At 46.2% G+C, this 23072-nt stretch overlaps 1 long non-coding RNA gene across 2 annotated transcripts; it reads left to right on the top strand.

The window, feature by feature from the left end:
• Window positions 1–1547: 1547 nt before the first annotated feature.
• Window positions 1548–22543, top strand: LOC132423676 (uncharacterized). 2 transcript variants are annotated; one of them, XR_009519028.1, is made up of 3 exons: window positions 1548–1568; window positions 19151–19296; window positions 20034–22543. It is a non-coding gene; the product is annotated as an uncharacterized lncRNA (long non-coding RNA). The 2 variants fall into 2 exon arrangements; XR_009519029.1 differs by lacking the exon at window positions 1548–1568 and adding an exon at window positions 18831–18907.
• The last annotated feature ends 529 nt before the right edge of the window (window positions 22544–23072 follow it).

Raw genomic sequence — 23072 nt, 5'->3', positions numbered from 1 at the left:
TCTGCAGGGGGAGGGTGAGTGGGGATGGTGTCCAGACTGGAGGCGTTCGTGGGCAGGGCCTCCTCCTGGACCGCCGTGCTGGTTGCCCCCGACCCTTCTAACTTCTCTGGATGAGTCTGAAACCTTCCTGGTTTCAGTTGCAAATTAGGCCAGGCTGTTTCCAGGTCTTTGGATGACGTGTAAGCCCGGCTGCTGGGCAGCCCCCAGCCCTGTCTTGGGGAACTTGCCCACCTCCCAAGCCCTGCTGGCCACCTTCTGGGCCTCAGCTGAGTTGGCCAAGGATGAGGGGGCTGCTGACCAAGAGGAATCCCTACAGTAGCCTGCAGAAGGCCTGGCACAGAGCCTTGACAGTGAGGGGAGCCCTGGGCCCATCAGCTTCCTGGTTTCTGGAATCCATCGGGCAGGAGCTAAAGGCATCATGGGCTGGTGGAGCGGGGGCCACGGTGGTCCCAGGCCCATCAGAGTGCTGTGAGTGGGGCCATGGGACGAGCAGAGAAGGATGTGGGGTGCACGGTAAGGAAGCCAGCACTGCGGACAGCGATAGGGAGACGGGGCAGAGGTGGCCTGACCTGTGGCAGACACCCCCCAAGTCCAGTTCCAGTGAAGCCAAGGCCCAGCCCAGCACAGGTCCTGGCCTTGGACTTTCAGAAGATCCTACTGACATAGAACCTCTATGACAATAAACTCCAACCGCTGACTTGAGGGGCCTGAGAGAACCTCCACCCCCTGGGGAAAGAAAATAAGTAAAACCCATGTACCTAAATCAGTCTCTTCCCAAGTAGGTTGTTTAAATGCAGAATGGAACGGGGTCAGTCAAGATCAGAGCCCCAGCACCTGGCCACTGTGCGAGCGTATTCACCGGCCAAGCCAATCTCAGCTCCTGCAGCTCTTACCCTCACACACCTACCAGCACCCCCTGAGTGGTTTTTCTTAACTCTCAGGTGAAATCCAATTCTATTCCAAGCCTTGAAAGATTCATCAAGCACCTACTGTGTGCAGGGCACTGGGCGGGGCCTATGAGGGCTGCATGGGTGATGGAGCTACGGTGCTAACCTTCCATCGGGAGAAGCGCAGGAAGGAGGCTGCAGGGGACGCAGGCAGCCGGGGGTTCCTGAAGGCTGTGTTCGCGATCGTTATCGCTGACAGTTCTCTATTTCTGGAAGCAGACTGAATAACAGCCCTGTGGTGCAGAGTGGAGAGGGGGACAGGGAAAGAGCAACATTACAGTAGAAAAACTTGACAGAGGCTTCCTTGGCCAAACAACGAAGGTCCACGTCAACAGGGATAAATCATGTTGAGAGTGTGGACCTTTGGATGTAATGAAAATGGAATTTACCTCTACGGCCTTCTTCCCCAAACCCATCCTCCCTATCTGATCATGAGGAAAACATCAGGCAGATTCTGATAGGAGAGCATCCTACAGTATGCCTGATGAATCCCTCAAAACTCTCAAGGTCATCAACAACAAGGAAAGCCTGAGAAACTGTCAGACCCGAGAGGAGCCTGAGGAGACGCGACAACTCGATGCAATGTGGGATCCTGGATGGGATTTTTCTTTTTTTTTTAAGGTAGTTTTTATTTTTAAATTTTATTTATTTTTTGGCTGCATTGGGTCTTCCTTGCTGTGCGCGGGCTTTCTCTAGTTGCAGCAAGCTGGGAGCTACTCTTTGTTGCGGTGGGCGGGCTTCTCATCGTGATGGCTTCTCTTGTTGCGGAGCACGGGCTCTAGTCTCACGGGCTTCAGCAGTTGCAGCACATGGGCTCCGTAGTTGTGGCGCATGGGCTTAGTTGCTCCACGGCATGTGGGAGCTTCCTGGACCAGGGATCAAACCCGTGTCCCCTACATTGGCAGGCGGATTCTTAATCACTGTGCCAACAGAAAGTGAATGTTAGGTAAAAACTTCAGAAATCTGAATAATCTACAGTCATCAGTTAATAATAAGGTATCAATATTGGTTCATTATTTGTAACAAATGTACCACATTAATGTTAGATTTTATTAATAGGGGAAATGGTGCAGGGCTCATCGGAGCTCTATACTTTCTGCTCAGCATTTCTATAGATCTAAAACTGTTTTAAAAAATAAAGTCTAGGGCTTCCCTGGTGGCGCAGTGGTTGAGAGTCCGCCTGCCGATGCAGGGGACACAGGTTCGTGCCCCGGTCCGGGAGGATCCCACATGACGCGGAGTGGCTGGGCCCGTGAGCCATGGCCGCTGAGCCTGCGCGTCCGGAGCCTGTGCTCCGCAATGGGAGAGGCCACAACAGTGAGAGGCCCACGTACCGCAAAAAAAAAAAAAGAAAGAAAGTCTATTAAAAAGAACCCTGCAGGAATGAGGTTTGGGATGGCCAGTCTGTGAACCAGGACCTCTGCTGTCCAGGCATTTTGGTGAGCTATTCAGTATCTTTTAATAAAGCCCTTTTCTGCTTAAACTAGCTGCAGTGGGAGTTTGGTTGTTTGCAACCAACAACCTAGAATAATACACACGTTTACCTACTTACGGCATTTAAGAAAAGAGCTGCGGGAGATTTGGTGTCATTTTCCATTTTGCGTTTGACAGTCACTTTACAAAGGCAGGTTAATATGCATAAAGTGTCTGGGGATAGAATCGGGACTAATGAGATCATATTTGCAAGATGCTTTGAGCTCCCTGGAGCTACTGAAAGGCAAGGTACAGGTATTATCATCATGAGAAAAAAACAAGCTTTGAGAACTTTGGCAGGGAGGCGGCTATAAGTGGAAATCAGTTCAATTATTCTCTCCTTTTAAAACAGACAAGTTCTATAAAAGTTAAAGATAAGTGATTTTTTTTTTTTTTTTGGTAAATCAAATTCCTCCTGACTTCTTCAGTCAAACATTGCTGCCTGTTCTATGATCTTTCAATTATTTTTGGTTTTGGGCTCCCTCTGACAATATATGCAGGCAGCTTGAGTTTCTCTGCTTCTAGATTCTCCAGCAGAATATCCTCAAACTTCAAAACCAAGCTCCGTTTTGAGGGGGAAAAAATCATATGCTTTCCTTTAATGTTATTGGAAATTTCAAGACAAATAACATGCTAAAAAAAAAACCAACCAATACCAATGGTAATAGTAGAAGAAAATGATATATATTTTTAAAATTTATTTTTATTTATTTATTTTTGGCTGCATTGGGTCTTTGTTGCTGCACGTAGGCTTTCTCTAGTTGTGGCGAGTGGTGGCTTCTCTTGTTGCGGAGCACGGGCTGTAGGTGCATGGGCTTCAGTAATTGTGGCACACAGGCTCATTAGTTGTGGCTCGTGGGCTCTAGAGCACAGGCTCAGTAGTTGTGGTGCATGGGCTTAGTTGCTCCATGGCATGTGGAACCTTCCCAGACCAGGGCTCGAACCCGTGTCCCCTGCATTGGCAGGCGGATTCTTAACTACTGCGTCCCCAGGGAAGCCGAAAATGATATTTTTGTCTCTAAAGATACATTTTAAAAATTGTTGGCTCTTATAAACATTGCAGTTTTTGTGCCTCCTACAGAAGAGGAGCCCGGGGCTCAGCATGGCCCTTTCGACATCAGGTCTGTTGTGTTGTTTAGTTTTTAAAGTCCATAGTAAGGAAAAAAATCAGATACATGTGGGTAAAAAATGAGATCTCAATAGGAATGTTTTCTCCCTTTTTGGTACACGGGCCTCTCACTGTTGTGGCCTCTCCCATTGCGGAGCACAGGCTCCGGACGTGCAGGCTCAGCGGCCATGGCTCACAGGCCCAGCCGCTCCGTGGCAAGTGGGATCTCCCCGGACCGGGGCACGAACCCGCGTCCCCTGCATCGGCAGGCGGACGCTCAACCACTGCGCCACCAGGGAAGCCCTCTCCCTTTCTTTAAGGAGAGGTATTTTACCTCCAAATGTTCAAAGTCATCATGTCAGTGGACTGTCATGATTAACAGGGATTATTGGCTCTCATTCCTCCTCGGCCACCTTCAACCTAAGTTGTGTTTCTTGTTTTTCCTTTTAAAACCTTACAAGAGGCTATGAAGATTGGCCAACACATTCCAGAACATTCCCTACCAAGTTCCCTGATACTATCTTGGTGGACACATGGCCTGTTTCCCAAGATGTAAATGAAGACAGTTTAACCATTTTGCAAACTAGTAGCAAGAGCCGCTAGTTTCAAAACTGGGCAAAAGACTGCTGTACCTTTCTCCAGGCAGTTTTGGTGTCTTAGGGTTTCTTGATTTGCCACACCTGCCTCCTGGCACGAGATTCAGATTTAGCAAAGATTCCTTATGTGACAAGTAATTAGAAATCCAACTCAAACGACAAAGGGGAAGCTGTGGCTCCTATAATGGAAGTCCGGAGGTGGACGGATTTCCCTTAAGGCTGATGTGGTGACTCAGGTACGTGATGTGGGAACCCTAGCTGTAGAGAGACAGCTAGAGACAGTTTTATCCTGAGGCCTGTCCCCCTTGTGTACCTGTAGAAGTCAAATCCAGCTACTTTCTCCTTCATGTCCAGTAGGAGACAGAGTGGGTCTGTCTGCAAACCCCCAAGAAGTCAGAGGGTCATGTGATTGGACAGTTTCCATTATATGATCATTGATGGACCCATGATGTGACCAGGATGCTGTGCTGTGCTGTGCTGATGGGCAGAAGTCCACCACAGCCCAACCCCTGGAACTAGAAATGGTACCCACACCCCACTCCCCAACACTGGGCTTCCCCAGGGCAGAGGGCGTGCACCTGAATGAAATCTGTTGCCCTTAGAAAGGAGGAAAGGTCAACGGCTGCTCTCAGCAGGCCCCCTGCAAGGACCTCTGTTGTGATTTTCTGGAAATTACCTTTGGCAAAAGCCGGAACTTCAAAATTTCTTCTTGGAGATGTTTTCCAGCACAGATGGCATATTAGGGGAAAAGGGAGTTTCTTGAGAAGCTCTGAGATGAGATTTTTCGGCCACGGCATCTAGAAAGTAGATCCTGAGTTCAGCATATATACGCACTAGACACACATTTATTTTTTTCATGGAATACTTTTCAATAACCTTGTCTTTGAAAGTTTTAGGTTGAAAAAGTATAAAAAGACAGTTTTAGCAATGATTCTCAACATCCGTGACTTGGTTTGGGCACTAAATGTTTTCCTAAGGGGAAGTTTATATTCCAACTTTCAAGTATAATTGTCAAATAGGACAAGACTTGCTGAAAGATAATCATTTCAAGACGTTTACAGCTGTATGTTTTTACCCTAGTATTCCACAAATACGACACCTCCCCCTCCAGCATGTAAAAGTGTTTATTTCCCTTTGCCAATCATCAGACCCCAGTGGAGAACTTTCTGACTGACATTCAGATCTTCATACAGAGCAAAGTGGATCATCTGAGGCACCCCCCAGATGCATAGCTTTTCATGTAGTTGATTACCGTTGGTTGAGGTTTTCTTATCAATTCCTGGGCAGAAGTTTGAAAGGTGACACTGACGATGCATGATACAGCACATTCCAGAAACGAGTGTTTTCCTTTGATTTTTGCTCGGTGTCTGCAAATCCCAGCATTTCAGGAGCATCACCAGGGCAGAACACCATTAACGTGTTTTTTTTTTTTCTATTTGACTAATTTACTTTGAAGAATTTTCACGTGGCTTCAAAACTGTCATCAGCTTTCACGACGATGTGTAAGACCTGAGAAAACCACATTTCTTTCCCAACAGTACCTTGAGCCATTGTGCCTCATGAAATTATTAAGCTCAATTTCCTCTATTGGTTTATTCAGCACACATAGGGAAAAGAGGGGCATTAAATCAGTCTTTTGCAAAACTTGAAGTTTGATGTCCTAAGCTAATTCAGTTAATGATTATTTGATTGAAAAATTGGACTGGCTTGAACAGCAATCTGAATTTTTCTCTTAGATTCTTCTCCAAAGGAAACTTGAGCAGCTGTCAGAATGCAAATTTGCACATGAGTTTCTCCACTACGAAAGGCTGGCTTTTGTTGTTATTGTTGTTTTAATCTTAGTAATGGAAAAAGCTGAATCATACAAAACCTTCTGCACTTTGTTGATTCCTGATATTATGTTCTAGTTCTGCCCAATCTTACGTGCAGCCGAAAATTCTCCTTTGCAGGAAAAGCAAAGGTATAAACATAAATGTCCTCTTAAAATATTTTGGCTGAAATATCACTTAAATCAATAATTTCTGTCAGGGACTTCCCTGGTGGCACAGTGGTTAAGAATCTGCCTGCCAATGCAGGGGACACGGGTTCGAGCCCTGGTCTGGGGAGATCCCACATGCCGTGGAGCACCTAAGCCCATGAGCCACAGCTACTGAGCCTGCCCTCTAGAGCCCGCGAGCCACAACTACTGAGCCCGTGTGCCACAACTACTGAAGCCCACGCGCCTAGAGCCCGTGCTCTGCAACAAGAGAAGCCACAGCAACAAGCCCGCGCACCGCAACGAAGAGCCTCCTCTTGCCACAGCTAGAGAAAGCCCACGCGCAGCAACGAAGACCCAACACAGCCAAAAATAAATAAATAAAATTTAAAAATATTAAATGTGTTGGCATCTCTTAAAGAAAAAAAGAATTTCTGTCATAGTTACACAACAATTCTGGAACTCCAACATACTGGAAAAAAAGTACTCCATCCTGTGTGAATCCATATATGACAATAAACATTGCCACAGATTGTTGATGCCGTCTTCAGCCACCCAAAGAAAAAAGAAGAGTAAGCAAAAATGAGAGGTTTGATGGAAATACGTGGTCCCATACTTGTAGAGTGATGAGGGGTGTCCAGTGGTGGGTCCAGACACACAGGCATGTCTGAAATTTGGAATGCTGAGACCACTTTCAGGTTCGAAGACTGTGTCCTTGGTCTAAGCCCACCACATTTAATGGCTCCATGGCAAGATTTAAATAATCTTTCTGGACAGTAGTCTAATGTTGCCAACTCAAGTTCAAGGATAAGTGCTAACTTATACAAACAAAAGACGGTCCCAGAATCTACTTTTATACTTTATTACAGTATCTATAAAATCCAGTGTTATTTAAAAAATATATGCATACTTATATTTAAACAGCAAGCTGACATACTGTGCAGTAGGAAGCAGCAGAAAAAACTTGGATTTTATAATCCAGGTGAATAGGACACATTGTGTTAACACGTGAGCTTCCTCTAAAGCCTTTCTTGCTTTATTTTCTGCCTATAGGCACCATTCAGGGGACTTATTTGTTCTCTGTAGTTTGTATTATAAAATAAATATCTGTTTTTAATTTTCCAAATATAACATTAAAATGCTTAATATGTTTCCCCCAATTTCCCATACCTGCCGGCCATATTCTGCCGGACCCCACTCCTACTAAATACTTCCAAAGAAAAAGTGCTTGGGAATTCCCTGGCGATCCAGTGGTTAGGACTCTGTGCCTCCATTGCCGGGGGCCGGGTTCGATCCCTGGTCAGGGAGCTAAGATCCCACAAGCCCTGTGGTGAAGCCAAAAAAAAGAGTGCTTAACATGGAATGACACAGCAATGAATCCCAGAGAAGCAAGAGTTATTCTGTGAATCTCAACTACTCTGATTTTTTTATATGGACATAAAACCAAATTTTAAAGTAGGCAGCCCTCAGGTTAGGAACAGAGATGTGTATTAAAATACTATTTGTCAGGCTTTTTTTTTGGCATGGAGAATTATGTCTGCATTAAACAAAATGTTATAAAGGGTGCCTCACCAATGTCCTATATCCATGTGAAATGAATTATACTAATCAAGGACTTCGGACACATATGGACTCAGGTAGATTGAAAGCGGGCCCTCCGCAGGTTTGGATGCTGAGAACAAGGAGATTTAATGAGGCGTAGGAAAACATCGTCCACCAACAGTACAACCTTCCAGGTTGTCTGATTCTAGTCTTTCATTGTCTTTGAGCTGTTTTCTGTCTCAGTAAGTTGTAGGTACCTGTGTTAGTTTCTTAGGGCTATCGTAACAAAGTGGCACCAGCTAAGTGGTTTAGAACAGAAATGGATTGTTTCACAGCTCTGGAGCCTAGAAGTCTGAAGTCAGGGTGTCAGCAGTTCCATCCTCTCTCTGAAGGCTCTGGGGGATCCCTCCCCACCTCTTCCAGCTTCTCATTCCCGCCGCTAGCCATGCTTGGGCTTCTTGGTTCACAGACACATCACTACGATCTCCACTCTTGTCTTCACATGATGTTCTCCCCGTGTGTGTGTCTGTGTCCAAACTTCCATCTTCTTCTAAGGACATCAGTCGTATTGGATTTGGGGCTCACCCTCATCCAGGATGACCTCATCTTAACTTGATTACATTGCAAAGACCGTATTTCCAAATAAGGTCCCATTCACAGGTTCTCGGATGGATGTGAATTTTCGGTGGGCGTTGTTCAACCAGGTACAGTAACTAATAGCAATGCAAAGGATTCATGTTTATAGACATGCACTGTCTGTCCTGTTCAGGAGAGGTGTAATTGCCTTCTCTCTCTCCCGGCACCTGGAACAACCAGTGTTTCCTTCATCTGCACGTTCATTTAAATATTCCTGATCTGTAAGTGGGTCTGCTCTTTGGACTCTCTTTTAAACAGATTGGCATGTGTGCCTGGTTCCTTCCTTTGTTGAATAAAATCTTTAACAAGCATTTATTTTTATATGTATGTGAGAGTCATGATTTTACCTTTTTTAAAAAACTACTTTTTAACAGTGAAAAGAGGAGGAAAAAGAAAGCACAAGGGAATTCCCTTCCCCTTCCATGGACCCTACTCTAGCCCTGAGCCAAAGGCTGAAGTAGGTCAAGGGTGCCTTGAACCCCCTCTATCTTCCACTCAGCACCTGCTCCAGCCTCCCAGAGACGTCTCCTCAGGTTCTCTGTCCTGCATCCCAAGTGGGTGGAGCCCTCACCTGGAGCCCGAGCACCTGATACCAATGCTTCCTCCTGAATCCCACTCGCTTCGCCCCATCCAAAGGCCCTGTCCTCAGCGGCTCCCTTGTGAATTGCAACTGGGAGAAGCTGATCCCCTTTTCCCACTGAACTCCCACCTTTTAAAAAGACAGTGTTGTTGACCCATTTTCACCAATATTCAGCCTGATTTTAAAGAATGTAATTGAGATTCTGATCCTACTTTTCCCAGATTCTTCTTTTGCCTCTGAATTCACAGAACGTCTAAATCTGTTTCTTTTTTTAAATTTACAATTGTGTCCTATGGCGTAGCAATGTGTAGATGGTTAGCAAATCAGCTGTTATAAATTGAGGAAGTTTTCAGATACTTTTATTTTCAAATTGTTATTTTGGGAGAAATGGGCAGTTTGTTTAGAATTGTTCTTATTTATACATTTTTCTGTTTACCTCTTTGGGAGGTGATTTGGTCTAAATATATTTATGGTTGGAGCCAGAGAGGTGGATTTGGGGTCTGGAAGGTTTCAAAGATGTAAATACTCACTAGAGACTCGGGAATATCTGTGGTTGTACCTTGGGTGGCCTTTTTATCTTCAGGGTTGGGAAGCAGCGCCTCTGGAGGGAAAGATGAGGTCTGCCCCAGGAAGGTATTGGCAGGGCGGTGGAGGAAGGTTCTAGGAGACCAATGTGCCCCACTAAAAGCCAAGAGTAGGAATTCAGTGGGCCTTCCAGGTTTCACGGTTGAAGGGAGCTGGTACTCCAGATCAGGTCTGTGGTTGCAGAAGTCTGTAAGGTTCTGGAAGCTTTTCCATGTTATTTCTGTGCTCCTGTCCTGGGCCACAAGGAGAGAAGGCAGGCAGACTGGAGGTGACTGTGTCCCACTGCACAGCTGTGGAAGGGCAACTAGGGTTGTGTTAAGGAGGGAACTGCTTAAAGAAGGTGACACTGCTGCCACAGATGCTGGGATGCTGGGTGGTGGCCATGGGCTCCCTGGAGATGTAATAGGGAAGAACCTTTGGATTTTGGGGGTTTTATTGGCTGCTCGACGCAGCTAGTGGGATCTTAGTTCCCCAACCTTCGGCAGTGAAAGCATGGAGTCCTAACCACTGGACCACCAGGGAATTCCTGGGAAGAACCTTTGTATTCTATTACAAGTTAATCACTAAAGGGATATTACCTGTAAGCTTAAGTTATACATAATGGCCCATCTCTGGGAACCCTGCCTCCCAGGTAATGAGTGTTAAGTTAAAATACCTTTGTTTAGCTCACAGGAAACAACATGACCAGGCCCACCTGTGAATGACTGCAGGAAGGAAGAAATGAACACATCCCCTCTGAGGGCTGACCAGAACCAAGAAATGTTTGACTTTCTTCCCTCTCCTTTTAGTATAAAAGAAGCCTGAGTTCTAACTCAGGGGAGATGGTTCTTTGGGACATAAGTCCACCATCTTCTTGGTTCCTAGCCTTCCGAATAAAGTCACTATTCCTTGCCCCAACGACTTGTCTCCCGGTTTACTGGCCTGTTGTGCAGCAAGCAGTATAGCTTGGACTCAGTAAAAGAGATGGGCCCAAGGTGGGTCCACCTCGATTTTGTGGCACCTGATGGCACTGGAGGTTTGGAGAGTATGACAATGACATCCCTGCCTAATCTGTTTACCATCTTTCACTGCTTCCGTTTTCAATCTTCCCTAATTATACCTGGGTCTCAGGTGGCTGGTACCCTCGGCGAGCTCCACTCTGCTTCTCCAATTCCTTCTTCTGGAATCTGGTATAACTGGAGGTATTTGGAGCAGAGGAAGACCACAGCTCTCCCTTCAGGACAGTTAAACTGGAGGAACCATGTGCTTGTGTTCTAAGGAACAACAGTAATCCCAGTACTAACATATGTAAAGCTTATTATGTGCCAGGTACTGTTTTAAGCATTTTACATAAATTAGCTCATTTACGCCTCATTAATAAAACTATGAAGAAGGTGCTATTACTATTCCCATCCTTACAGACAGAGAAACTGAAGCACAAGAGGTTAAACGTAGCTGAAAGACTATCCTACTTTCCAAGGGAAGTTCATTGCTTCCTTAGGTAGTGTGTTAATAATATCCCCCTAACAAGGCTGATCTTGAAGAACAGTGTTTATTTCTAGTGGGCTTGTTGGGGATTGGTAGCTACTGGGCACATTCTTCATCCTCAGTGTTATTTTGGGTTAAAACGAGCAGCAGTAGGTCCAAGGGACACACAGAGTGAGCGTCCCCGCCATCGCTGATCTGGCCGTGGGGAGTTGGGGGTAAACAATGATATGAGTAATGGTTAAGCTTCCAAGCCAAAGAGAAATGCCTGAACCATGAGTAGTACTAGAAACAGTCCTGAACTCCAGGTCCCCAGAAGATCTGGAGCTGGGAGACGCCCTCCTCCCACCACAGAGTGGGGTGGAAGCAGGAATTCCATTCTCAGCAGGGGGCTACAGGAGGGTGGGCTCTATCCCAGAGGGTTCCTAGGAGGTCTTCTGTAGGGGCACAGCCTCCAGCTACAGGGATAAAAGGAATTTCTGGGGTGGGGAGAGAGCTGGGGCTCTGGGTTTATCCTTCCTTTCACAAACCTTTACTGAGTGCTAATCATAAGGATATTAGCTAATATTACTGCAGCGCTCATTCAATGGCACTTTCCATGTTAAACCTTTCCCACGTATTGCTTTTCTCAATCTTCTCTTACAACCTTGTAAGGGAGGTGTTACTACCTGTAGAGAGGAATATGTAGCCCTACAGCGTTTAAATAACTTGCCCAAGCCAAAAAGAGCTGAACTTTTAGAAAATGTATTGAGGTGTAGCATACATTTGGAAAACCCTAAGTGTATAGATTGATGAATTATCTCAGAGTGAACCCATCTGTGCAGCCACCTCTCAGGATCACAAGTAGGACATGACATTCCAAGGGCCCCAAACCCCTCTCTGTACCCTTCCCAGCCACTACCCCCCCTCCTCCCCAAAGGTAAACACTATCCACCTTTCATACAGCAGACCACCTTTCATACAGCAGAGCTTAGTTTTGCCTGATTTTAAGCTTTCTATAAATGGAATCATGTGGCATGTGCTCTCTTTCGTGTTTGCCTCCTTTTGGCCAGCATCATGTCGGTGACATTCACGCATGTTGTTGAGAGCAGCAGAGTCCACCCATGTTCACGGCAGTATAGTGTTCCACCGTGTGAATACGCCACAACAAATGTATCCAGTCTCCTGTTGGTGAACATTTGTTTTCTTCTAGTCCTTGTTGTTTTGTTTCTCGCCTCATTCTCCTCCTTCCTCCTCTTTCCCGTGATGAAGGAAGCTACCGTGAAGAGCCCAGTCTCTGTCTTGTTGGAAATATGTACACATTTGTGTCGGGTACGTGACCAGGAGTGGAATTACTGAGTCACAGGGTTGATGCTAAGTAGGATTTTGAACACTGATGTGCCAAATCTCAACTTAACAACCATGCCATATGCCCCCATGTGCAGTGGACAGTACCAGGCTGGGGATGTGGACCTAAAACCCCAGACAGGCGTCCTGAGGAGACATCTGATGTGGCAGGGGACACAGAGAGAGGGGTGGGGAAAACAAGCAATGTTAGGGGAGGTCTGGAAGTCAGGAGGAGGACTGAGGCTCTGGCTTGGGTTTCTGGGCAGGTGGTGGTGTCACTAAACATAAGAAGGGCAGAAGGAGAGCCAATTTGTGGGAGAAGAATGTGAGTTCAGTCTGGCCCAGGAAGACTCCTAAGACGCCTAAGGGACCTCCAGGAGGTGCTACCCAGAGTACATCAGGCTCTGTGTGTTTGTAAAGCTTACCCCAGGAGCCCTGTGTATGGGGGAAAGCCAGGGAGAAAGTGAGATTGCCCAGGGAAGATGGGCACGGAGCGAAGAGCTTTGTGGACCACTGACGCTGGAGAGTCAGGGTGCCTGGTAAGACCAAGCCGGGGAGAGAGTGGCGACTGTCTAGAGCGGCAAGAACCAAGAATGCACACAGAATTGTTGAGGGGCTCGAAGACTGGCCCCCACTCAGTGTGCAGACCACACCCACATTGTCAGGACCCCTGGCGGGTGCGGTACTCAACCGCCTCGGTGATGTTCCAGCAGGGGGTGGTAGGCGTGACCCCAGGGAAGGGGTTCTCTTGTTGTGGGTGGTGGAAAGTCAAGGGTAAGTTCTGGAGGCAGAGTCTGATATGAGAAGAATTTAGGTGAGACCTTGTAGAATTAACCTGCAACAGGGAAAGAAGAAAGAGCAGGAACGAGGGTGTGGTGCTGAGTGACCGAAGAAGGGGTTGGAGGGTTCTGGGATGTGGCAAGGCCTAGCAACAAGGTCAAGTGAGGCCCGAAGAGTCGGGTTAGAGGCGGGGTGGGAAATGAGGCCACCAGAGGGTCCGCAGCTAGAACAGAGCAAAGGCAGTCTCTCCCAGATTCGCAGAAAATGAATTCCACTCGATGTGTAGAATTCCACCATCTCAGTGTCAAGGGTCATTTACACAACATTTTAACTCTACTCTCTAGCGTCTGATTCTGCTGAGGGGCAAGTGTTCACAGATGACCCCACGGCAGAACTAGTGGAAGTAAATGTTACTAGGAGTATTTGCAAGGGGGTGATCCCGCTTCATTTGAGAACTCTGAGACCCGAGCACACATTGGCTGCGGCGAGGGACACGTTTTGATTTTCTGTTGTGTGGGTACAGCCCTATTTCCTGCTGCCAAGAGGGATCCCAGGTCGTGTGGTGGGGTTCAGCGGATGCTTCATCAACAGTGTCCCAGTGAGCACACCTGAAGTTTGGAGAGTCAGAGACATAAAGACAGGAGGTGGGGCAGGGGCACTGATAGGATGCCCAGAGCAAAGAGCCCGAGGCGGACTGGTGTGGGACAAACAGAAACGAAGTTCAGTTCGGGAAATTCGGGAGATTTTAGGGAAAACATTTTTAAACATAGACTGGGGACTTCCCTGGTGGTCCAGTGGTTAGGACTCCGCGCTTTCACTGCAGGGGGCATGGGTTCAATCCCTGGTTGGGGAACTAAGATCCCACAAGCTGCACAGTGGAGCCAAAAATAAAAATAAAAATCAATTAAAAAATAGACTGATATAGTTCAGACATCTTCAAAGGCTAGAATACCTGAGATTCTCCAGATGGAGAGCAATTTGGTTTCATTCCTCTGACAATCTAGTGAAGGGCAATCTGGGTCCAAGAACTGGGACTCAAAGAGAGAGTGGAGACTGACATGATGAGCAGTGAAAAATCATCCACAAGAGAGAGCAAGAGAAGCATTAAGTCAAAACTGCTGTGATCTCTGTCCTCTACGGTGCGTGTGTTCCCGCCAGTGCAGCGCCAAAGCTCTCCTGGTTGAGACTGGAGGGTTTGGGGCAGGGAGTTCGGGGACAACCGGAGCCCGTCAGCCTACAAGACACAAAGGAGCCAGGTTCCCTTTAGCGCACCCAGCACCCAGACACACTCACACTCTCTTTGTGACATTGTTCAGCCCTTCCAGTGTGAGTCATCGACAGCCCCAGCGGTTGGTAGCTGTCAGGGGACCCTAGCTGCCTATGCCGTGAGCACACGGGCAGGTACAGGCATCTCATCCTCGGGAGCAAGTGCAAGCTTGCAGAGCAGGACCGTGCTGAGACGTTTTCTGTTCCACCCACTCCATCAATGCTTACTTAAGAAATTCTGTCAAGGAGAATGTTTGTGAGGGGTGGGAGGGGAAGAGAGAGGTCTGTGCTAACAGAGAAGAAACCAGAAACCAGAGACCAGGTCTCAAAGGGGAGCTGATCCCTAGAGCAGCCTTGCAGTCTGGTAAGGGGGACTCAGAAGCCAACTGCTGCTGCGGGGAATGTGGGCGTGAGTCACCAGCAGGGAGGATTCTGCGGAGGAATCTGTGGTACAATGTGCAAATTGAGATGCTGGTTGTGCATCTGCTTCCTCCAGAAACCAGGTGACTGAATAACTGCAGATTAGGAGAGGGAAGAACAGAATTGGGGGATTTTTATTGTCGTAAACTGGGGGTATTTCTGGTCCAAGAACAAAATGCCAAAATGTTCTGGTGAATTCTCGAGACAATCTATACCATGGGACCAGAGGCAATCGTAGTCAACGGTAAAAATGTGTCCAAAAAAAGTCGTAACTGTGGGCTCACCACAGTTAATGTGGTAAGAGGTGGGTGTAGATCCCACAATCTTTGTACCCGGGCTTGTTTGTCTTTGGAATTGACGAGCTAATGTCTTCCGGGTTGGGTAGGATACTCCAGGTCGGGCAGGGTGAGTGAGTTTAGGTTTAGGATCTCAAGAAAGCTGGGAGTGCTCAGCCATCTCTTTTATTTACTCAACCAGGAACGTTTCCTGAGCGTCGTCTGGGCCACGTGCTGCTTTAGGATACAGCTGGACAGGTCTCTGTTCTTGAAATTCACAATCTGGTTCACGCCCCTTGAGCCTTGCCCCTCTGCAGTCCCACATGGGCAAAACTCCCACCTCCTTCCCATTCCTGGAGCCTCAGGAAGGACAGGGGTTTTGGAATATGGTGCGGGGGAGGCTTCTCACTTCCCAGCTTTGGACTGGAGAGCTGGGCGACTACTGTGCGAGCAGACAGCGTGAGTCCAAGTGACGGCGCCTGTGTCTGCTGTAGATGGTCACTGTTCAGGCAGAGTATGGGGCTCGTGCTGATGTCAGATTTGGGTGAGGCTGGGAATGTCCGTTGAATTTAAAAGAAAAGAAGCCCCTGCAGGACCCTTGGGAAAGGAGAGGAGGGGCAGAAGCACATGACAGTGATTCAAATAGTAACAGGGAGAACAGAGACGGGAGACGTCTTTACTTTATACACTCAGAGTGTTGGGGGTGGAGGCGCAGAGTGTTTCCAAAAAGCACATACTACTTTTGCAATTTGCAAAGAAACATTATATATATATATTTTTAATGAGTAAATAAAAGATGGAAAGTGGAGCTTGTTGAAGGAGATCTTTCTTGCAGAAGGTTTGGCTGGGATGGTGAGGCAGGTGGGACTGAGGTGGGTGGAGAAGGGTTGGGGGAAGAAGCAGAGTCTGGTTTAAGATGCAGAGCTGAGCGGGGTTGTGGATTGCAGAGGACAGTTGCCACAGGATGACATGAGGACCGTCGGGGGTTGGTTGGTGGCAGTATCCAGAATCCCCAGGGAGGAAGGCTCCAGGTTTAGCTGTAGGGGAGAGGTCTTTTCCACCGGAAACTGAGAAGTGACAAAGGTCAGGGACGCAGATAAATCTCAGCTGGGAGAGGGGGGTCTGGGGCGCTCCGTCTGGAAGAGATTGCTCCCGTTTCTCTGTAGAGCAGGAGGTGAGAGCTTTGGAGGAGGGTCGTGGCTTAGGCTTGGGGGAAGTCGGGGAAGATCTGAGGCCACCGTGGGGACTGAGGGAAGGATAGGGTGGCGGGTCCAGCACCCTGGGGAGTCCAAATTGCTGGAGCCGGGATTGGGGCGGGGCGAGGACAAGGCTCAAGCTCCTGGAGCAGGTAGGACAGGGATCACAGGACCCTCCCCGAGGGGAGGGACATGCAGACAGGAGACAGGGATGCATGGGGACCCCACTACCTGCATGGCTCACTCCCCCACTTCCTTTAAGTCTTAGTTCCAAAGCCCCTTCCTCAGCGGGACCTTCTCTAGCCCCCTCCACTAAAACTCTAACCCCAGGATCCTTCCCATTCTCTGTCCCTACTTAATCTTTGTTTCTTGGCAGGTAATACTATTTCACATGCAGTGCATTTCATGTATTTGTATTCCCAATAGAATGGAAGCCCTCCAAGGGCAGGGGTTATGGATTGAAATGTGTACCCCTAAAATTCATATGTTGAAGTCCTAATCCCCCAGAACCTCAGAATGTGACCTTACTTAAAAATATTGTTGTGGCAGATGTAATTAGTTAAGATGAGGTCATTAGGATGGGCCCTAATCCAATATGACTGGTGTCCTAAAAAAAAGGGGAGATTTGGATACAGAGACACACACAGATGGAGGTAGACATGGGGTGATGCTTCTACAAGCCAAAGAAAGCCAAAGATATCCAGCAAATCAACAGAAGACAGGGGAAAGAGCATGGACCAGATCCTCGCAGCCTCAGAATAAACTAACCCTGCCGACACCTTGATCTCAGGCCTCCAGCCTCCTGAACTGTGAGGGAACACATTCCGAGTGTTTAAGCCACCCACTTTGTGATGTTTTGTTACAACCGTACTAGTAAACTAATATGGCAGGGAATTAATTTTTACTTCATTTTTAAAATATTTGCCCAGTGATCCTCTCATCATGCACGGCACGTTCAGCCCAAATTCTCTCTGCCCTTAGCTTTGACCCCCTGAGAACATTTTGGCGTGAAATGCAGCCAGGAGAATTAGGCCAAGAATAGGTGGAAGCCAACCTGAATGATTCATCATAGTCATTTAAAATTCTGATTTAGTCTTTGCTTTGATTACTGAATTTAGGCTCAGTTAGGGAGAGCGATGGGGCCTGAAAGGCCTGCCCTAAGGACACGTGGGTCCAGGCTCAGAGCCGTGCGTGTCGCCCCATCCGTCCTGTTTCACAAGATGCCCCTCTAGAAGCAGGACCACCAGCACTGGGTGAGACCCGAGTCTCCTTAGCGTGTGCCCCCAGCAGTCTGATTGGTGGTTACACATGGCAAGATATTAATCCGGCTTTATAGAGAACCGCTGCTGGTCAGAAGCCGGTACAGAATGCAGACATCCCCAGGGTCCTATGTCTTCCTACCTTTGATAATGTTTTTTTTTTCTTTTGTTTGTTTTTAATTCCTGAAGATCCAAAGACTTAGACATGCAAGTGGCTAAAGAAAATTCAGTTTCCTGATCTGTGCTTGATCTTGTCTAAACTCAGAAGGACCTGACAGACAGCTGGGCCCTGGTTTAGGATGCCGTATCTTCTCTTTCATTTAATAGAGATCTACTGAGCATGAATCAAGATGCTGAGACGCCCTCTTAGATGCTGGAGATTAAGTAAATTAATAATAAACGACAAGGTCCTGCTGTAGAGCACAGGGAGCTATATTCAATATCCTGTGATAAACCATAATGGAAAAGAAAATGAAAAATAATGTATATATATATATGTATATATATATATATGTATAACCGAATCACTTTGTAGTACAGTAGAAATTAACACAACACTGCAAATCAACTATACCTCAATTAAAAAAAAAAAACCCAAAAACCAATAAGACCTGGTCCTTGAATTTGGTGAATTCTCAGTTTATGAGAAGGAAAATAGTTTTGCAAAAAATTTTGGGAAACAGGGTAATAGGAACTATTATAGGTGCATGAACAAAGGGGCGGTGATGGGGAAAAGAGTGTTTGCCCTGTACCAGGGTGGGAGGCCAGGGTGGGTCGTGGAGAAGCCTTCTGTTCAGTAGGTCCTTTAATAGCTTTTCACATCACATATGACTTCCTAAATTGGCCTTAAAAATTCAACCACTTTTATTCAGATGAGGATCCAAGGCCTTTTGTCCTTGGAGTAAACATGGCTTCCCTACTGATACCCTTTTATCGTTAACTCCCATCAAGAACAGGAAAAAGGCAGAAGAACTGCCAGTTAGATGCACACATGCATATACTTCTTCCAAATATTTAATCACAAAAGCAGAAATCCTTCCTAAAAGAAAATGAAGTTCTTAAATGTTTACGCCAATCCAGATTACAATGGCAGGGATCTCGCAGCTGTCCACTGAATCGAGTTAGCACCAAAGACCTGCTAATCTCTTTAACAGGGAGACCCAGAAATACACAGGAGACTTTTTCTTGTATTTTTAAGTAGGTCAGAAGGGTAATCTGGCCCAGCCATTCTGTAGATGGACTTCAGGACACTTTTAATTTACTACAAAAAACTCAAGGAAATTTGCAAAAATTCCCAACCAAAAATGTTTGGTTTGCTTAAATTGTTTTTTGAAAAAAGAGTGACTAAGAAAAGTCCCATCCCCCATGCACTTCTTCTTCTCACGTGGGCAGGGGGAGAGCTGGAGGAGCCTGCTGCCAACTTCAGGAGGTGATGAGCTTCTCTGAAGTCCATCCTTGAAGATGATTTATGAGAGGAAGGTGAGAGCAAGAAAGTAGAGTGTCTCAGCCTTCAAGCGCAGGGTCTCCCCAAGCCCCCATTTTCTTCCTTGACACCAACCCCAGGCACTGGGCTAGTTTTCTTTGCTTTTAACTGCAGCCGTCACTCAGTCCAGACCCCAAGCCTGCCTGGGCTGCCCTCGTCCACAGCCACTGAAACCGAGCAGGACCCTGTGGGGTTCCTGCGTACGGAATTCTTTCTATCCCCCATTTTCTCATTTATAGGGAACGGACCCCAACCTCCGTGACCTTCCGTGAGTTCCAAAGGGCAGACTCAACAGGTGCTAATCAAGGGAAGAGAAGCCAAGAAACCAACTGAGGCTACATGAAAAGAACCAGAGAAGCTCATCAAGAAGATTACCTGAGACCAGGTAATTAGAGGAGTGCAGGCCCTGCACACACCTTAATCTTATCAGCAACCCCAGCCTTGAACCTTTGCTGTAAAACTCCTCAACAAATCCTTCTGGGTTGGGACACATAGTTTTTTGGGGGCAGGAGCCCGCTGTATCCTCCTTTGCCTGACAAAGCTATTCTTTTCTACTTCACCCAAAATTCTGTCTCTGAGATCTGATTCGGCACCGGTGCACAGAGGCCCAGCTTTCAGCGTCACCACCCAAAGCAAGAAACAGGCCTTTTCATTTTGGCAAGCTACATTGCCACTCACCAGGGTTAACAAAATAGATATATATGCCCAGTGCTTTCTTCTTGATTTGCAGGCAATCTCCCTATATTCCAGCCATCAACCACTTGTAACAGGTGGCACAATGAATGTTTTTCCTACAGTTAATTTTTTCCATTTGGCGTTTTTTGTTGTTTTGTTTATTTTTATTTTTTTTAATTGAAGTACAGTTGATTTACAGTATTGTGTTAGTTTCAGGTGTACAGCAAAGTGATTCAGTTATACATACATATATATCTATTCTTTTTCAGATTCTTTTCCCTCATAGGTTATTACAAAATATTGAGCAGAGTTCCCTGTGCTATACAGTAGGTCCTTGTTGGTTATCTATTTTATATATAGTAGTGTGCGTATGTCAGTCCCAAACTCCTCTTTTATCCCTCATCCCTGTTGTTGATTCAAATATGCTTTATTTATTTATTTTTGCAGAATTAAAGTGCTTTTAGTTGCTGTTATGGAAACCAGCTCTGGAAGCTTAAAGAACAACAAAGGAAATTATTAGATGTGTATTATCTCATGAGATCTGCTTTAATTTGGTTGTGTCTACACCACCCTCAGCCCATGAATTTCCACTGGAGACAAGCAGGTTCTGAAACCAAGCAGGACCCTGTGAGGCTCCCAGGCACAAGTCCTTTCTGTGCCCCCCGTTTCTTGTTTGTAGGAAATAGGCTTCATTCAGCCTCCTTGACCTTCCCTGAGTCCCAAAGGGCAGGTTCGGACAGTTGCTAATTAGGGAAGGGAGGGAATGCAGAAACAAAGGAGGAGCGGTCAAGAAAAAACAGTGCAGCTTTGGAGCAGGGTCCTAGGAACTCCTCAAGGAATACATGTAGCAACACCTCTGAGTTTTTCTGCAGAACAAGGCCCTCACCCAGGCGCAGGATGGCAACTTCAGGCTGAGTGCAAGATTCCTGGATAACTGCTCTGTTACCTCACCACCAGCTGATCAGAGAAAGTCACATACCCTTCAGCCCTCACCCCAAATTTTGCCTATACAAACTTTTCCCCCAAAACCATCAGGCAGTTCAGGTTTTTGGAGTACGTGCCACCCGTTCTCCTTGCTTGGCCCTGCTGTAAACCTCTCTCTGCTCCAAACTCTGACATTTCGGTTTACTTGGCCTCACTCTGTGCTGGGCACATGAACTTTGTTCAGTAACAATTTTCTTTTCATTCGAGATTTCCCATCTGAGATCATGGTATGGCTCTCCATTGACTCATGTCTCTTTCCTTGAGAACAGTTTTTATACATTTCTTGAATTTTTCCCCAGTAGTCTACACTTTGGGTTACCATTTTGAACACAGCAGTTAAGAAAATATTGAAGTTTAAGATGCTCAAGCCACCTGATGTGGGAGGTTCTCTCAAGAAAATACCAAGTAAGGATGCATTTGGATGTGTTGACTGAAATAAAAACACACAACATAAAAGTTGCAGGTGAAGTTTTATTCGGAGATCTTACTGAGGACTACAGTCTGGGAAACAGCCTCTCAGATGGCTCCAAGGTACTGCTTTGAAAGAGGTAAGGGGGGAGACTGAATATATACGAATTTTTTGCTGGAAAAAAAATGGAGTCGAACATCAAAAGATCACTGCTAATCACAAAGAACAGCCTCCTAAAATTAATGATTTTAGTGCTTTTCTCTGTATGGGAAGGTGCAAGAATCTGGGATTATTGAAATTTTTCTTTAGATGTGTATTTTAACTATCTAGGGGCAGGTGTCCAAAGAACAGAATGCTTCCTCTCCCCCCCTACCCCATCCTGAATTTCCCTGTCAGTGGGTGACTGCAGTGGCTTATGACTTGATTTTTGTAGAACTGGAATGGCAAGCAACGTTTTTTTTCTTTACAGATACAGTAAGAAAATGCTGGGAACGTCCTAAATATCAAGACTAGGAAATTGGTCAAACACACACTGGTATACCCAGTAATAGTCAAAATTTAGAACTATTATGGCTGCAACTCAGCAGTGGAGGAGACGGAATTGGAAGACAGTTCTGTCTGATATCACAATCTGCTCTTTATCCCCAGCTACACTGCCTTGCGAAAGAAAAAATAAAAAGCATTACTCATTCACCTCACGTGAGCTACTTCTCTGGCAAATACAGCAACATGTTTGGAGAAGCAGCTCCTGCAGAGCAGTTTATATGATAAGTCGAATGGATACTTTAAATTTAATAATAATGAAAGTTAACAGTCATTTGTGTGCTAAATTCCAGACAATGTGAAGTGTTTCAAATCACTCTGCCATTGGATCCAGGGGTGGGGTGTCATTTGGTGAGCAGTGGGGAGGGTTTGAGTTTGCTCCACCGTTAGGTCCCCCATCCTGCCCCCCCCCAGCGCTTTGCCTTCTAAACATATTTGCGGGAGGAGGCCATTACAGGTGCATTTGGTTTTCAAGCTTTAAATACACTGCTTGTAATTTTGAAAGATCTTCCTGGTGTTACAGGCGTTACAGTTAGGTGGCCTCTTTGAGAACTATAAAGTAGTGAATCTTTTTTTTAGTGGCTCAAAGACAAATTACTCAACTAAATCAATAAGTTGCTTAATTGCCATACATATACAACACTTAAAAATCATAAATTAAAATAGTTCATTGAAATTGAACAGTTCTGGATAAAATACAGTTTTGCACAATGTTACTCATTTAAGAGTTATTCTAAAAAAAAGAGTTATCCTGAGTGTGTTGGCAGTTTTGATAAGCTACCTTCACCTTCTTAAGTAGATTTTGTACATATAATATGCAACGTTGACTTTACAAAAAAATCTAAATGCCTAATTTTATGTTCTTTTACAACACTGAGACTCTCTTGTCTTTGTGGTAAAAGGGGTGCATTTAAAAAAATTTTATTTATTTATTTTTTGCTGCATTGTGTCTTCGTTGCTGCGCACGGGCTTTCTCTAGTTGCGGCGAGCGGGGGCTTCTCTTTGTTGTGGTGCACGGGCTTCTCATTGCAGTGGCTTCTCATTGTGACGCACACGCGGGCTTCAGTAGTTGTGGCATGCGGGCTCAGTAGTTGTGGCTCATAGGTTCTAGAGCGCAGGCTCAGTAGCTGTGGCACAAGGGCTTAGTTGCTCCGCGGCATGTGGGGTCTTCCCGGACCAGGGATGAACCCGTGTCCTCTGCATTGGCAGGCGGATTCTCAACCACTGTGCCACCAGGGAAGCCCCAAGGGGTGCATTTTTGAAAGAGAAAATAATCAGTTTAGATTTGGAGTCCGATCACTCACAAATGACGAGTCCTTATTTGGAGCAGGCTGTTTCAGAAGTTTACCTTTAAAGGCTAAACCATTTAGTGCTATTTGCACCCAAATTTCTGAGGAAGGAAAGGAGGAAGTGGTGAACTCTAAAGATAGAGCTTGAATTTTGTTGCTAAGTGACCAGGGATGAGGACCTAGGGGCTGCCCACTCCAGAAGAGGGTGCCCTGTGCTCCACTCCAGGACTGCAGCCAGGAAGGCCACTGCCCCAACTCCGC

The sequence above is a fragment of the Delphinus delphis genome, chromosome 3 (assembly GCF_949987515.2).
Source record: "Delphinus delphis chromosome 3, mDelDel1.2, whole genome shotgun sequence".
Lineage (NCBI taxonomy): Eukaryota > Metazoa > Chordata > Mammalia > Artiodactyla > Delphinidae > Delphinus > Delphinus delphis.
Note: the sequence above shows the minus strand (reverse complement) of the source record. Positions and strands in the feature narration are given on the sequence as shown.